At 42.9% G+C, this 16,735-nt stretch overlaps 1 protein-coding gene across 3 annotated transcripts in view; it reads left to right on the top strand.

Moving 5' to 3' along the window:
- CNTN1 (contactin 1) overlaps window positions 1-16,735 on the top strand; it is a 410,973-nt gene that overhangs the window by 132,779 nt on the left and 261,459 nt on the right. For 2 of the 3 annotated variants that reach the window (XM_081957448.1, XM_081957446.1), the window contains exon 1: window positions 4,824-4,993. The exons of the other annotated variant lie outside the window; for it this stretch is intronic. The gene's annotated coding sequence lies outside the window, so the exon portion shown is untranslated. Of the gene's footprint in view, window positions 1-4,823; window positions 4,994-16,735 lie in introns of those variants that run through there. 3 annotated transcript variants of the gene reach the window in all.

Below are 16,735 nucleotides of genomic sequence, written 5' to 3'. Positions count from 1 at the left end.
GGAGAAAAGTAAAGTTTTACATTTAGGCGGGAAAAATCAAAGGTATAGGTACAGATTAGGTGTGACCTGGCTCAAAAATAGTAACTGAGAGAGGGACCTTTGAGTACTAGTGAGTAATCACTTGAATATGAGCCAGCAGTATGCAGGAGCAGTCCAAAAAGCTAATACAATCCTGTGTTGTATAAACAGAGGCATAGAATCATGATCAGATGAAGTATTAGTACCGCTTTATAAAACTCTAGTAAGACCACACCTGGAATACTGCAACCAATTTTGGTCACTATAATGTAAAAAAAAGTGTTGAGACCTTGGAAAGAGTTCAGAGAAGAGCAACTAAGATGATACCAGAAGCATGGAGACTAAAACATATAAGAAAGGCTGTAGGATTTGGGTTTGGCTAGTCTAAAGAAATGAAGAATTAGGGGTGACATGATAGCAGTATTCTAGTATTTGAGGGGCTACCACAGAGAAGAGGGGGTCAAATTATTCTACAAAGCACCGGCTTGGGTAAGGGGAAAATTATACGTTCCAGCTAGCCAGAGGTATGCCACAACTCCAAACTGACTGGCCACTTCAGGTTTGTGAAAACCCTGCACCTATAAAAAGACAATTCTGGTGGCCATCTCTCAAGAAAGACATAGAGAGCTACGTTGCCAGATGCCCTGTGTGTGCAGCAGCGAAAAGAAGGCAGGGAGAAACCCCTGAACGCTTACAATCCGTAGGTGAGACTTCAGCACCCTGGAGAGAGATCTCTATGGATTTTAGTAGTAAGATTAGCTCTAAGCGAGGCTAGGGCTGCTTTTAAAACTCAAGCCACCAAAAAAAGAACTGAACAAAATGGGTGATAAGGTCTACTTAACCACCAAATTCCAACAGTCCTTGCAACCCTCCAAAAAGTTGGAACCTAAGTTCATAGGACCTTTTCCTATCACTAGGATCATTAAACCAGTAACTGTGGAATTACTCCTCCCTAAAACACTTAGGCAGTGAAACACATCCAATGTTTCACTGCAGCCTATTGAAACCAGAAATTACCTTGCCTCTAAGGTCACCTGCAGACGTTCCTCTGATCCCTATTATGATTGAGAGGAAAAACATTTTGAGATCAAGGAACTAGATTCTCACAGACAACATGGCTCCACACAATATTTAGTAGTCTGGAAGCATTTATCCCTCTCCCAAAATGAATGGGTGGCTAAAAATTACTAAAGAATTCCACTCGCAGTACTCTGACAAACCTAACTACATTGTCTCTCTTTGTGCTTCCTTTATAGGTGGACCTTTCATTTTTCTATGGGGGAAGCATGTCAGATCCCTACTGTGATACTACCATTGCTGTGGGTTGGTGGGGGGCTGGATCCCTTTATTCGCTTATTGCCCTCTTCCTGTTTCCTGCATATCATATAATCCCTTAGTTTATAGTTTTAGTTCTGACATCTATCTGCCCTGTGCTTTGATTTACCTTTGGGGAATGTGTAAGGGGGGAGGGCCATCTGTTTTGCTTTAGTTCTGAAACCCCCTAAAAGAAGCACCTGGGAACAGTTCCTTATCTCCTTCCCAGGACGGCCGTTTCCACAATATCATCTTCACACCTGTGGTTTGGCTTATTAAACATCAGACTGAGGGGAGGGGTTTCTAACTCCTTTATCCTAACAGAATTGCCTAAGGGGAACTTAGAGCCTGCTTTGCTTTTGCCTTGCAATCACTTTCCTTTCAATAAAAGTTTCCTTTTGAAAAAACTGAAGCTTCAAGAGTTCGTGCTTTCTTGAAAGGGGAGGAGGGCAGGCCTTACACTAACATCAATATCCAGGAAAATACAGATACAGGTTAACAGAGTTTTAAGGGACCTTGCAGATCATCTAGTCCAACACCCCACCCAGCAGATCCTACACCATTTTTGACAAATCGCAGTCCAGTCTCTTCTTGAAAGCTTCCAGTGCTGAAGCTTCCACAATGCAGCCAAAAAAGGCAATGCAATCCTAAATTGCATTAACAGAGGGATACAATCAACATCAAGTGAGGTACTAATACCACTCTATAAAGTAAGACCACACCTAGAATACTGCATCCAGTTTTGATCACCACACTATAAAAAAGATGTCGAGATTCTAGAAAAAGTGCAGAGAAGAGCAACCAAGATGATTAGGGGAATGGAGGCTAAAACATACAATGAACAGTTGCAGGAACTGGGCATGGCTAGTCTAGTGAAGAGAAGGACCAGAGGAGACATGATAGCAGTGTACCAATATTTGAGGGGCTGCCACAGAGAGTTAGGGTTAGGATCAACCCCTCCCCTATTTTCCAAGGCACCTAAAGGCCAGACAAGGACTAAAGGATGGAAACTGATCAAGGAGAGATTCAACCTATAAATAAGGAGAAATTTTCTGACAGTGAGAGCAAGCAACCAATGGAACAGCTTGCCTCCAGGAGTTGTGGGAGCTTCATCACTGGAGGCTTTCAAGAAGAGATTGGACTGCCATTTGTCAGAAATGGTATAGGGCAGTGATAGCTAACCTTTTTGCCATCACATTCCAAAAATGGGGAGAGAGGGGGTCATGAGTGCAGGTGTCCACACCCATAATTCTATGTGCCCCCCATGCATGCACATGCTACCTCTGTGCATGCATATGCAATCCCCCCCCCCCCCGCGCTCCCCTTGCTTTTGTGATGGCATGGTGGATCCATTTTTCGCTCTCCAGAGGCCAGAAATGGCCTGTTTGCTGACTTCTGGTCAGACCGGAAGGCCCGTTTTTTGCTCTCCCTAGGCTCCAGAGCCTTTCTAGGAGCCCGGGGAGGATGAAAACGGCTTTCCCCACTCCCCAGAGGCTCACCAGAGGCCAAAACCAGCCTGTTTCCTGACTTCTGGTGGGCCCAGAAGGACTGAAAATCAGCTGGGCAGTGTGTGCATACGCACCAGAGCTGAGCTCGCGTGCCCACCGATATGGCTCCACGTGCCACCTGTGTCACGCGTGCCATAGGTTCACCATCATGGGTATAGGGTCTCCTGTTCAGGCAGGGGGTTGGATTAGATGATCACAAGGTCCCTTCCAATTCTGTTAATCTGAGTTTGCTTTGAAAAAATATTTGCATAAAGAGAAATCTTTGGAAAAAAGAGAACATAAGTGTGAAGAATGCTGATTAACTGCAGAATTATTCTAGTACTTTGTCACTAGAAATGACATTCTTAATCATGGTGAGAAGTCTCATTTCTATTTGGAAAGCAGCTTTTTCTTCTTCATGAATTAGAAACACTACAAATCAGTTTTCTATAGTAGTTTCCTGTTGGGAAATGGTATTTTGGGATGCTCTTCTAAATGTTGGAAAATAATTTTAACAGATATTTATTCACATTTTACAAAATTCATGGCTATTAATATAATATAATGTAGTTATAGAGATTTGTTGACAGAGTTCTTGAATTGTTCATTCAAATATTTTATTATTAAAAACATTTATTGGAACAAGTTGACATTAAACTTTTTTGTCACAATGAACCTAATGTAATTTTGAAGATTAGAATGGATTCTGTTTTTAATATTATTAGAACATCTTGTGATATTTCTGCAAACATTTTTCTCCACCCTCCCTTTTATTTATTGTTATGTTGGATTCAATGTTAAAGAGAAGCAAATATTTATGTTTGTGTCCTCATTTATCCAGGATATTTTTTTGGAAACATGAATTTCCATTTGAAAAGTTGTAACTTTTAAAAATTGTATTTAGAATCTATGTTCTAAAATTATTCCTATTTTATAATTTATTTGATTTGTATCCCATTTTATAAAATTCATTTTTATGAAAATAGGAAGTAGCTAGGAATACTACGAGTAGATTAATTGGCTATAGCTAACTCTCATTAATTGCTGTCAATTTAATTAAGGAAATTGAAATTAATATTATTTAATTTTAAGTGTTGTAATTTTCAAGACATTTAATGTACTTCTTTATTCCAGTGTAGCAATACAAATTATAATATATATAAAATGATTCAAGTAGCAAACAAAATCTAATGCTTGTTATTTTTGTTTTCTGATCTTAGTAAAATATATTCCATGGCAGGAGAAAATCTTTATTTCAGAAGTGTCAAACTCATGTCATCACAGTGTCATCACATGACGTATTAGGACTTTTTTTCCATTTGCTAAACCAGGCGTGGGCATGGCCAGCACATAACGCATCTGGCCCACAGCCAAGAGTTTGACAGCCCTGCTTTATTTGATAGAATTGAGTTTAAATAATCTAGCAGGGCTGATAATACATATTAGAATAAGGAAAAGGGAGTAATTGGCAATGTATTTTTTTCATCCAAAAGTAAGGGCAGTATATAAAATAAAGATGTAGGAAGAAATTTAGCTGCATCATGCCATGCATGTTGGCATTAAAATTCAGTGCTGCAGGGAGGAAAAACTTAGATCTGCCTCTAATGTAGGCTGGACTAACTGTTTGCTGCAGTGAGTCAGTGCTTCTTGTTGATTATTTTAGTAATCCAATCAATATATTTCCATTATGGACTGCAATGCTATCTGCAGGAAGTATCCTGATTATTTTAATGTATGCATTATGCATTTCCTTGCTTTAGTCTTGAGATTGAATAATATGGATCTCATTATTATGAGATGAACCTTTGCAGAAAATGACTGCAGTCAAATCAGGCCAGAACTGTGTGGGGGCTGCTTTTTTAAAAAGAAGATAATTCCTTGAGTTTACCATGCTCAGAACAGCTGATTTTAAAATGTAGCCATCTAGAGAGCTAGTTTCCTGCCCCTAGCTTCTTTTCCTCAGAAGATTGGCTGAGAGACAATAACAGCAGTGCTTTGCTCTGAGGTCACAGCTTGAAATCTCAAGTCATCCCTGTTCTGTCTTTCTCTTTTAATTTGCTTTCTGCCACAGAAGAGAATATGCGAAGTTTTGGGGTGCAGCTATCTGCTTTTCAGAGAATTTATTTAAGATATTTATTATAGACAAAAAACCAAAAGGAAATTCTTCAGCTAAGGTAAATATTTCTAACCTCTTACATGACAATTCAGTCAAATTTCTGTGATCAGCTTTTTATGTGATCAGCTTTTTAAGAGAGCGTGTGAAACCTAGATCATTTGGGGCATTGCTTTTGTAGCAGGCATCTGAAGAGTGATTATAACGTGGAAAGCTGTTTGATTCTTTTTTTTAAAATGCTGTTTGTAGTAAATTTGAATCTTTTACTGAAGATGTCTAACAGGAAGAGGGCATAGTATATTTAGCTGATACAAAAGATAATCCACACATTATCGATACCTACAATGCTATTAATGTTACCTGGACTTATGGACTACATTGTTTAATTTTCATGCTTTTAGTATGCACACCAGGTAAACCATCACCATCTGTTGTTAAAAGCATTTGAGATTCTCAAATGGGCAAAGGGTTGGAATGATACAACGTAGAAAGCATATCTGTAAATATATAATTTCATTCTAAATTTCTTAATACTGAAATACTTTGGCAAAAACTAGATAATTATAATGCAACAGTGTATTACTACATAGGGATAAGGATTTGGTATATTTGTATGCATTGCTCTTTGAAACTTGGAGTCAAAAGCAGCAATAGATGGATATTATGAAAATAAAAAATCCATTATTTTCTATGTAGTTGAATGTTTACGATTTGTGGAATAATGGTTTATATACAATATAATAACTGAATATACATTTGTAACATGTTTAATAAAAGCTAATGCATTGTGCAACAGTGAATAGTATCAAAATACTATTAAACATATGCTATATTAAATTTATTAGGAATCTGACAGCTTTTTGATCTTGTCAGAAATGTACTATCTAATCACAGCATTTAAATATTCTTGGGTTTAAAATAATTAGTTTTAATAATATAGATATTATAAAGATTTCACTTTCTAAAGTAATAATTCTAAAATAAAATATTCTCTAAATTTTAATTATAATTTATTGTAATGCAATTTTTGCTTTCGACTTAATCAATTTTAAAGTCAAAAAAAGTCAATTTTTGACTTTTTGACCTGTTGCTTTTATAGCTATTAAATACATCTTTTTCTTATAAATTCAACTCATTTTTAATCTCTACATAACCTGCAGTTCAGTAATATCTCCTCATTAAAATTTCTGAACACTTTTAGTACAGTAAACAGCTTTTTCTAACTTGAATTCTCTTATATGCAATGCTTTTATAGCTGTTCTTTCTTTTCTGTATAAATGTTCATTGAATATTTCTACAGGAATACGTTTTGTTTTTGCTTTCTTTCATGTTGGAGCCCATTTTACTCTCTCTTTCCTCTTACATGCTACTTATTTTATTTCATTATATTTACATACCTACTAGTTTAGGAGCTTGGGGTAGTGCTTCCTATTTTACCTGTCCACCACATAACATATTTTACTATTGTTTCAAATCCAACACAGAATTTTGTCCTGAGCTTTATATCTTTTCCCCCTTTTAACCATCCTAAATTCTGGTTGTTACCAAGTCATACAATTTTTCCTATTACAATATTGCAAAGCTCTAATCCTTTCATTTCCTACATTAGCCTCAAATGTAAGCACTGGTTCAATTCTGTTCTTTTTTTTTCTTTAGTACACTCCAATGATATAAATTAATAGGTTGAAAATAAAATCTTATTGAATACTCTGCCTTTACATGCATATTTTATTAAATCACTGCAATGTCTTCATATCCCTTTCCAAATTCCCAGAATTATCTGCTTAAAGAGCAATAAAATTTAAATACATAAATAAGTAAAAATAAAGTTCCAGATAAATTCCTTTTCTCTTTCAAGTGACACCATAGACATCAATTATCTTACCAATATTTGCCCAGTGGAAATATAAAATCTGCAGTATAGAGTGAGTGAGTGATTGAATGAATGTATAAAAGTACAATTTTGTAAAATTGTATGGAAAAAAATCTCAAAAGTTTGTAAGAAGGAACTTTATCTCAGTTTTGAATCAGTTTTAGACCTAATGCTTAGTATAATTTTTGACAATTTGCTCTAATACAGTACGTTGGTATGTTAAATACAGGGTATAACTGTATCTAACATAATGCATTTGTGTTTTGCCCTTAAGAAATGTATTTTTTATAATATAATGTTTTTAATATCTAATTTACTCTACATTAAACAAATACACAATCACATTAAAAGTAAAATAAAAACATAAATTGATGTTTTCAAAAAATACCTTTTAAAAAAATAATGCGTTTTTAATCTTGTGTCATTGGGGCTGCTCTAGCCTTCGCTGCCATCTTCACTTTCCATTGTGTGCTGGACATTATCCTTCTTTTTCCCTGCCACCTCCCTCTCAGAGGTGGCTGAGTAGGCTGGACTGGGGTTTGAAATGAGAGCTGGTTTAATGTCAACAGTCCAACTAGTGAACCTAAAAGAAGTAGACACTCTCAGGAACTTTGCATCTTCAAAAGCAAAACTTTATTGGATATACAATTTCGCTCACGAGATATGGCAAGTACAGGGACGCTTCACTCCTGCTCTGGAATATGGAGTGAGTCTCCTTCCCCTGCCATTGACTTTACTTTCTCAAACGAGGTGAAGAGTGACTGGGAGATGAGGGTGAGGGTGGGGCCAGCCAGTGGTGGGTTCAGCCAACAAGGAGCCACAGCAGAGGGAGGAAAGACCTTCAGTTATGTGGGAACCTGAAATGACTCTGGATTTAAATCATATGGTAAAAAACACCCAAAGAAGACGAAAGAACAACATCAGCATCAACCAAAAACCAACCCTTGCCTACACACACATACACACACACACACACGAGAGAGAGAGAGACAGAGAGAGAGAGAGACAGAGAGAGAGAGAGAGAGAGAGAGAGAGAGAGACACACAGAGAGAGAGAGAGAGAGAGAGAGAGAGAGAGAGAGAGAGAGAGAGAGAGAGAGAGAGAGAGAGTGAGATGTTTCCTACAGAAAAGAAAACACTGGGAGCCACAAAACCTGGGTAGGTGTGAGTGAGGTGTGTGTATCATGTGACTGGGTGGGAGTGTGTGGCCATGCCCACCCAGGTTTTGTGGCTCCTGGTATTTTCTGTGAGAAACGGGTCCAAATGGCTCTTGGAGTGTTTAAGGTTGCAGACCAGAGGTGGGTTGCTGCCGGTTTAGCCGGGATCGGCCAAATCGATAGTAGCAGTGAGGGGAGTCTCTGCCCATCCACCCGGACATTTCTGCACATGCGCAGAAGCTTCTGTGCATGTGCAGAAGTGGCATGCAGGAGCACGCACAGGAGCATATGCAGGAGCGTGCCCGAACCGGTAGTAAAAAATTGGCAACCCATCTCTGTTGCAGACCCCTGGTCTAGCTATTATCAAAGGATTCCGTTAAACACGAATGAGAAATGCTTCTTCACAATAAGAATGTTGCCAAATATGTGATAGCAAGAACTGAACTTTTAAATTGCTGTAGCTTTAATTAGCCTTGTCTCCCCATCCAAATGCAAATGAAGCTAAACAGCCTTATTTCTTCACCTGGTTAATTTCTGTGCTCAACCCTCTACTGTGGATCCTCTCAAGAACTGTGAAGATCATAATCCTCCATATCAGAATCAGGCTAAGATCTTCAACTGCTCTTTCATGGCTCATACTCAGGTTCAAGAGTAACTTATAGTGTTTCTGGGTTCCCAGGTTCTTTTCTGAATGTGACTTGATAGATGCAGGTAGGAACTGATGGCTAAGGGGAAAATTGTCTCCAACTTTTATTATTTAGTACTTTATTCAATTTCTTTATCCATCCATCTCAAACAAGGTACTCTAATGTTATATTTAGGCTTTATATAGCATAAATTTATACATAATAATTGTTTTATTATATTAAGGAGTCTATATGAGCTCCTTTTCCTGAATTTCAATGACTTGCCTTATATCACTCTATAATTTGTGTTAGCTGTCTATTTTTTGCATTGAATTTATGAGCTAGTTGAATTTGATGAAACAGCTTATGAGAGAGAATTATTTGCTTTTTAGAAACTGTCTTGCATGCTGAGTCACTGAGAGTAATTTTGGACTTATAAGCAATATATTATCTAGCAGTTCTTCTAGCCAAGTGAGATTTTTTTCCACACATAAAAGCCTTAATGAAAAATATATTAGGCTTTTATGTGAAAAAAATCTTATTTGACAACAAGAGCTGCTGGATATATATTATAGATGAGGCTTAGAAATGCTTACCAACTTAAACAGTATATTAAATTAAAAATAGTTGCTGTGTTAATGAAAATATCTAATCCAGTTGGGTGAATGCAATTCTCACTAAATAGTAATAAATGATTTTTTTTTGTTACCTATGAGACCTACATTAAGATCTCCATATGTTCTGAGCCATAGCAAAAATTGTTACTTGCAATTACGTTTCAAGGCAGATAATACAAACACAGGTAGAAATTAATATAGAAGGACAACATCACCAGCATGGTGTGTGTGGGTGTATGAACTGAAATAAGTGAGATACTAACAAAAAAGGGGTCCTGCTTGAGATTTATCACTACTGAGACAAATGATTGTTAAGACAAATAGAGACTGCAAAGTCATTATTTAATAAAGACACTATTGGTTCACTATGCTTTTTACTTTGAGCTCTTGTTTCTAATAATGCAGCTTCCTTCTCTTAACCTTTGACATTCTCTGAACTTTGTTATTTTTAATGTAACTGTCAAGGTTCCGACTAATGGACCAAAGCAAATCAGAACTCTGAAACTAGGATCCTAATAGCCTGGGTCTATTAGGGTGTCCACCTCTCCCTGGAATCCTGACTTTGACATCACAATTTTAGTGGGAATGGCAAAGGGGTAGTTGGCATCTTTCACCATTGGTCACCTTCGCCCTCATCTTTGCTGTTAGAGGAGGTGGGTTGCTGGTCTCTCTTGTCCAGAGTTCCCTCTCCCTCACTTGAAGAGGAGGAGACCTTGAGGGCTGGTGCGCTAAGCTTGACTTCTCCTGGCCCTTCTGCAGCAGCTATATTGGCTTAGATGATGTGGCTGGGATGTCTTTCCACTTGGGTGCAGGCACCAAGCACACAGTGGCTCGATGGCCCTGAAGACTGCATCTGAAGCAGTTGATGGGGGCTCTGGACAGAACAGAAGGAGGACCAATTGGTGGAGTAGCAATGGGTCAGCAACTGAACTGGCAGCCTTCTTGGCTCTGCTTAGGCTTTGGTTCAGATGTGCTATGCTTCTTGCACTGCTTTAGCTCGAGGTCCAGTGCAATGCCCATCTGGCACCAATTATAGGTCCACTCAGTGACTCCCCAGTAGATGCAAGCTTGTAGTAGCTCTCAGTTCAGACCTTGAAATGGCAGATCAGCAGTCAGTCCAGCTACTCTCTCAGCTTACTGGCCACTTTGTGGAATTCCCAAACACTCTTGTTCGCTGGTCAGCCCCTCTCCTTTGGGTCAAAGATTTCCACTTCAGCCTGCAAGGTTTGGGATTCATCTTCGAATCTGGCTCTCAACTCCCCTGTGGAGTCTTGTCACCCACTCTGTGGTTTCACCCTCTAGATTAGCAGCCATAGCATTCACCATCACCATGTCCAATGGGTAGGCTGGGGTGTAGCGGTCTAGATAAGCACATACTTAGTTGAGGAAGAATGCCAACTTCTTCAGATCACTGTCAAACATGACCTTTATTTGTGGCGGGTCTACTGGTAGCAGAGGAGGAGGGGATGCCCAAGGGCTGGGGAACCAACAGGACCTGGGTAGTTGGGCCACGGGGGTACCCAGCCCAGCTGGGAGGAGCCAGAGGCTGCCCTACTGGGCTCACCACTTGTTGCTGTCATGGGAGGCTCCACCCCAGGCTCAGGCTTGCCGCTTGTTGTTATTACAGGGGGCTTCATCTCAGTCCCTGTCTCACTGTTGGTGGTGACTGAGGTGGTGAACTGGCCTCCTGGTCCACCACAGTGGGGCTCGGGCCATGGCACATTAGGAGTGGTGGGCTGCCCAAGCCACTGTCACTACAGGCAGCCCAGGTTAGTGTATTGGTTCCCTGGATCTCCATGTGCTTGAATCTATCCCTCAGCTGCTCGACCAACAGGCTGTGAAGAATGATCAGGTAGCTCCATTCTCTGTACTCATCCCACTGAGCTGTTTCTTTACTTTGCATCTCGGGAACTGGGTGGTGGGTGATCGAGGGGATATTGGGGAAACTCTGCTTCTGCTGCCTTGTGCCAGGCTTCTCCCTCTGCTCGGAGAGGTCCTGGGTCACTAGAACATCTTCTCATTCTGCTGGCCTTTTGTCCTTTACACACAGATCTTCAGCCTGGCTGCTGTGGGGAGGGTCCCTTCCCCAGCTTGACCTGTCAGCTGCACAACCCCAGCCAGGACTGCACTAGGGTTGGTGACTGCTTCCCCTATCTTCTCCGTCTCCAAGCCTTCCCTGATTCTTCCATGTCCAGCTGGTGCTATCAGGTGGGCACCCAGGGCTCAAGACCCTGGAAGTGTGCCCTACATTCAAGGCAATGTTATGAGAGTTGGTTTAATGTCCCAAGTAAATCAGAATTCTGAGACTAGGATCATCCTCAAAGCCCTTATTTATTGAGTACAGCTTCAAAGGAAAACCAATTCTAACTCTTTCCTGTAGTTTCAGTATAATTAAAATAGAAAATAACCCCATCCCCCAAGTATCACAGGTCATGTTGGCCAATTAAGTTAATTGGCGGGCTCTCCAAGCACTCCTTCCCTTACCTTATCTGTTACCAGTAGAGATGACCTTTGTTCTCACAAGAAAGCTCTCTGTTATTTCAAGTAAGGTATTTCAACCTCCTTCCCCCCCTTTCTTCTCTGTGTGGCAACTGAGGAATAGAAAAACAGCTGCTGCCAGGTTTGGTTCAAAGTTTACAGTAACCTTGATGGTTTTATCAGTGCTACCTTCCAGTCTTAAATCTGAAAATATACTCATACTCATTTTTGACAAAGATTCTTACTCCTTCTCTGATATTGGTATCTGTATAAAACTATTTTACATAATTTAATGTCCATAGTATTAATTCTATCCTAATAAAGCAGTCTATTTCTCTATTTTGTCTTTTTTGCATTGTTTTATCAGAATATTAATTATATTGGGCAATTTTGATTAGGCAAAAAGGAAATGAAAATTTATAAATTAAGAAATTAATGCAATCTGAGCTATGTAAAGTGTATTTGTAGGTGAGGAAAATAGAAAACAGGATTCCTAAGGCAAATGCTGAATGGTAAAGAAAGAAGCATTGTGTGCTTTTTATGTTGCTGTTGCTTGTAAGTGGGACAGAGTGTCTTGGCACAATGGCATTTTGGCATGAAATCCCTGGATGTGTTCATGATACAGGAAGTTTGTTACCAGCATAAAAGAAACAATGTTTCTTTTATGGCAATTCACTTGCAGGGAATTGAACAATAATTGTTTATGTGTTGAGTTTTGTATGCTCCAAGTTATAGCTAATGCATCTTCAAATATAAAGTATTTATCTGTGTTGATTAGTATCTCTTACTGACTATAAAAATACTTATATAATTCCATAGGCTGTAGTTAAATTTTATTCTAATCAAAATAAGTTTTCACTCATAGAACTGATGAGAGGATTTCCCCCCTTTCCTTCTTAAGGGGATCATCCAGAGAGTGTAAACTTTTACTTTAGTTAGTTGCAGGTATAGCGTGATGTGTGATGGACAGGAAAGGGTGACCTGTTGTTTTTACTCAGAAGAAACCGGAGTTTAAATAATTCTCACACCCCATGATAAGCTGATAAATTGTTTTTAGCGTAATTTTATTTCTCCACTGGTGCCAAAAGCCTTACAACAAGAACATAGTAAACTCTGTGTGATCACAGTTTTTTGATTAGGGAAATCTAAATGAGCAGTACATATAGAAAGGCAAGTGTGAGGAAATAAACTCACAGAGATTTATTTATTTATTTATTTATTTATTTATTTATTTATTTATTTATTTATTTGTTTGTTTAAACTTATTAGTCGCCCCCTCTCCCCACAGGGACTCGGGGCGACGTACACAAGCAACAGTCAGTACAGTGTCGTACAGAGGAGGTAAAAAATAAATAAATAATTACAATACTGAAAAAGGTTAAAACCCCAATAACATTAATAGTTTAAAAACTAAAATTAACAATTAAATATGACCTAGGGGTGGAAAAGTTGTCGAGTTATGCCAGGCCGGCTAGCCAAAACAGGTGGGTCTTCAGTTTACTGCGGAAGGAGCGGAGATCGGTTGTTGTTCTGATGTCTGGGGGGAGGTCGTTCCAAAGGGTAGGGCCCGCCACAGAGAAGGACCTACTCCTGGGCACCGCCCTCTGACAATCTCTAGAGGACGGCACCCGGAGGAGACCCTCTCTGTGTGAGCGAATGGGCCGCAGGGATGTATGGGGCAGGACACGATCCCGCAGGTAACTAGGCTCTATGCCATGGAGCGCTTTGAAGATGGTAACTAACACCTTGAAGCGCACCCGGTAGGCCACAGGAAGCCAGTGCAGCTCGCGCAGGAGCGGTGTTATATGGGAGGACCTCCATCTCCCCATAATTACCCACGCGGCTGCATTCTGGACCAACTGCAGTCTCCGGGTGCACCTCAAGGGGAGCCCCATGTAGAGAGCATTACAGTAGTCCAGGCGAGACGTCACCAGCGCGTGAGTGACTGTATGCAGGGCCTCCCGGTCCAAAAGGGGTCGCAATTGGCGCACCAGGCGAACCTGGTGGAATGTCCCCCTCGCCACGGCTGCCACATGATCTTCCATAGCCAGCCAGGCATCAAGGAGGACGCCCAAATTGCGTGCCCATTCCACCGGGGCTAATTGTTCATCCCCGATGGCCAGCGATGGAATGTGCTGGTTGTACCGGGGTGCCGGAAGCCACAGCCACTCTGTCTTGGAGGGGTTGAGCCTGAGCCTGTTGTCACCCATCCAGACCCGCACGGCTTCCAGACAACGGGACATCACTTCAACAGCCTCGTTGGGGTGGTTTGGGGTGGAAATATGCAGCTGAGTGTCATCAGCGTACAGATGATATCTCACCCCAAAACCACGGATGATCTCACCCAGCGGTTTCATATATGTGTTGAACAGGAGAGGCGAGAGGATCGACCCCTGTGGGACCCCACAAGTAAGGGGCCTCGGGGTCGACCTCTGCTCCCCTGTCAACACACATTGCGTCTGGCCAGAGAGGTAGGAGCGGAACCACCGCAATACGGTGCCCCCGATCCCCAACCCCTCCAGACAGCGCAATAGGATACCATGGTCGATGGTATCGAAAGCCACCGAGAGGTCTAATAAGGACAAGGATGGAGGAACAACCCCCATCCTTTGCCCTCCAGAGATCATCCACCAACGCGACCAAGGCCGTCTCCGTGCTGTGACCGGGCCGGAAGCCGGACTGGCGCGGGTCTAGATAATCATCTTCCTCCAGGTGGCGCGGGAACTGCTGAGCCACCACACTCTCAACAACCTTCGCTAAAAAAGGAAGGTTGGAGACCGGACGATAATTTGCTAGCTCCATTGGGTCCAGAGAAGGCTTCTTGAGCAGGGGTCTCACCACCGCCTCTTTCAAGGCGGTTGGTAAAAGGCCCTCACCCAACGAAGTGTTCACCAGTCCCAGTAGCCAGCCTCGTGAACCCTCCCAGGAAGCCAGTACCAACCAGGAGGGACACGGGTCCAGTAAACATGTGGTGGCTCGCAGTCGCCCACGCAACCTGTCCAAATCTTCGGTGACAACAGGGTCAAACTCCTCCCAGCATGGAATCTCAAGACTAGCCTCGGACGCCCCCTCTGGAGTACTGGAGTGGGTCCACCCCCTCCGGATCTGATCAATTTTATCCTGCAGGTATTCCCCAAACTCCTCTGCCCTGCCCTGCAATGGGGGGTCCCGCTGTCCCTGCGACAGCAGGGAGCGGGTCACCCAAAACAGGGCGGCAGGGCGGTTCTCTGCGGACGCTATAAGGGTGGCACAATATTGACGTTTGGCCACCCTTATTGCCACAAGGTAGGTCCTTAAGTAGGCTCTTACCTGTGTTCGATCGGATTCTGAGCGGGAGGATCTCCACTTGTTCTCTAGGCGTCTCCTGTGGCGTTTCATCGCCCTTAGCTCCCCATTAAACCAGGGGGCCCGGGTCGATCATTGCCATCGGAGAGGCCGCAAAGGCGCAACCCGGTCCAAGGCTCCGGCGGCCGCACTGTTCCACGCGGCCACCAGGTCCTCTGCCCGGGAGCGGGACAGGTCTGCAGGAGGTGGCCCAAGCTCCGCCTGGAACCTATCTGGTTCCATCAGACGCCTGGGGCGGAACCATCTGGGACCGTCTGGTTCCGCCTCCCCGCGGCGGGGAGTAGCGCCAGGGAAGTCCAGTTGGAGAAGTGAGTGATCTGACCATGACAGGGGCATGATGACTAAATTCCCTCTTCCCAGATCACTCGTCCACTGGTCGGAGACAAACACAAGATCCAGTATGTGGCCTCTTTCGTGTGTGGGGTCCCGAACTACTTGAGTCAGATCCATGGCTGTCATGGAAGCCATGAATTCCCGGACTGCCTCGGATGCCTCTCCCATCGACGGCAGATTGAAATCCCCCATCACTAATAACTTGGGGGTCTCAATCGCCATCTCCGCGATCAGCTCGAGGAGTCCGGGCAGGGCCGTTGATGTATGGCGGGGAGCCAGGTATACTATCAACAGACCCAACTGACTCCCTGGGCCCCATTTCACGCCCAGAGCCTCACAACCAGATGTCTGTGACACAGTGAATTCTCTTGGAGCCAAATCTTCCCGGATGATTATCGCTACCCCACCGCCCCTACCCTGGGCCCGTGGCTGATGGAATACCCGGTAACCTGGAGGGCACATTTCCCCGAGGGGCAACCCCCCCTCCGGGCCCAACCAGGTTTCCGTTATTCCTGCGAGGTCCGGCTCCCCCTCAGAGATCAAGTCCCTGATGAGGGGGGCCTTGTTAACCACGGACCTCGCGTTACATAACATCAGCCTAAGGCCCAGGCTCTGCCGATCCTGTCCACTTTGACTGCGGGGGTTGGTACAAGCGACTGGGCGTGTCCAACAGCCCCGGTCTCCCAACCGACCGTGCGTTCTTCTGGTGTCCTCGCGCCCGCCCCTCCCTACGACCGTCGCTATTGGAATCCCCCCTATAGGAATGCTGTATCCTCTCGCCTCCCCCACTCCACTCCCCTCCGTCCTGATCCCACCTGTTGACCTGGCTGTATCCATACCCCCAGGTTGAATAACCCTCCCCCCCTCCCAGGAACCCCTTAAAAATTTTAAAAAACATTTTGCTAAAAAACCCCTAATCCCCCGCTTCCTCCACCTCTCTGGGTTAATAAACCCTTCATCGAGGTGGGCCCTCACCAGGGCAGGGGGGCATATCTGCGAGAGGGGGGACCCTCGCAGTCGTAGAATGTCAGCCCTAGAATAAATTATGATGTTAATCAGTCCGTGAGTATGGCTATGGCAGGGTTTTCTTTGCAATAGGTCCAAGATGTAAATAAATGTAAAAAGGCCAAGATGTAAATAGATGTAAAAGGTAACTAAAAGGAGAGAGGAAGCCTACATCGCCAAACCACAATAGTCTAACAGTCCACCATCGAGGCCCAGAGGTAGTTCTTAAGGTGCTTTTTGAGTTCTTAAAGTGTGTAGAAACCACAAATCGCAAATCCATGGGGGTGGGGGGGTGGGGGGGCGGGGTTGGGGAATGGGCGAAGTGCCAAGGCCAGTTTCCTGGCCTGTTGATCTTCTGGGGGTCGCCCAA

This window comes from Natrix helvetica (assembly GCF_964273705.1).
Source record: "Natrix helvetica genome assembly, chromosome: 6".
Classification (NCBI taxonomy): domain Eukaryota; kingdom Metazoa; phylum Chordata; class Lepidosauria; order Squamata; family Natricidae; genus Natrix; species Natrix helvetica.
The sequence above is the reverse complement of the archived record's forward strand: the minus strand, read 5'-3'. Positions and strand labels throughout refer to the sequence as shown.